Source organism: Primulina eburnea, chromosome 8 (assembly GCF_022965805.1).
Source record: "Primulina eburnea isolate SZY01 chromosome 8, ASM2296580v1, whole genome shotgun sequence".
Classification (NCBI taxonomy): domain Eukaryota; kingdom Viridiplantae; phylum Streptophyta; class Magnoliopsida; order Lamiales; family Gesneriaceae; genus Primulina; species Primulina eburnea.
Genome location: NC_133108.1, coordinates 6,168,792 through 6,169,921, shown reverse-complemented (window position 1 = coordinate 6,169,921; position 1,130 = coordinate 6,168,792).

The window sequence follows — 1,130 nt, the reverse complement described above, 5'->3', positions numbered from 1 at the left end:
TCCCAACAATCGGTCTTCCCGAAAATTATCGCACACTTGACTCTTACACCCAAAGTGAGGAGGTGGTGGATGGTAAAGTGTATAACTCCTCTGCCCTCCTTAGTGAAAAGCTACTGGTGGTCTATGGGCTGAGCCTCGGGGCGGGGGATCCTACCGACCGCATTATCGAGGAGTTCGATGCCTCCCGCCCTGGTAGGCTTCCTTGGTTAGCCACTATTGTACTTCTTTTACTTTCTACTCTACCTGTTTCTAATGAGTGGTTTTATTTCCTGCAGACGCCGAGAAGAAAGAGGCTTTCGCCCAAAAGCTGGCTGAGGAGAAGCTGGGCAGGCTGGTACTCCTCCGAGCGTTCGGACTGCAGAGGCCGCCGGGCCCCAGGAGCATGGGGTCATTCTGATTGAGGAGGAAGACGAGTCTCCGGACCAGCCCCTCCAGACCACCAAAAAAAGAAAGCTTCAAAAGAGCTTGTCCGTGTTGAGCCCCGGGTGATTACCCGAGTGGCTCAGGGGTCCGAGCCTGCCCCGCCAGTGTTTTCCGCTGACTCTCCTCAGGTCCCTTCTACTACTACTTCCACCCCCCCCTTCAGTGCCCGGGACTATATTCTCGGCTGGAAGCTCAAAGATGGGCTTCCAACTGTTGAAGCGGGTGGCGACTCCTGCCGAAGAGTCCATCCTTCAGGCGGCGAAGGCAGGAGATCTCATGCTGGAGAGCTTTAACCTCATATTGGCTGTAAGTATTTTCTTCTCCACCTCCGTTTCTTTGCTCTATTGGCAGGCTTTCTTCCTTACGTATTTTTCGTTTATTTGCAGAGCGGGCAGATGGCTAGAGCTGCCTTTGAGAAGATGGGCTCTTTGCAAAAGAGCACAGAGGCAAGGGCCGCCTCCGCCCAGGCTCTCCATGATGGTACCCTGGCACAGTTGGCTCGGATAAAAGCCCTTCATGAGGAGGCCATCCTTGGCCTGAGCACCACGATAAAATGCCTGCAGGCCCAGCTCGAGGAGGCATGGGCAGAGATCCTTTCGCTAAAAACTCAACTGGAGAAAACAGAAGCCCGAGCTGAGAAGCTAGATTTAGAAGCCCGGGCTTCCTTGGATGATTTTGTGTTGGCCACCGAGAGAATGGGTGAGTTG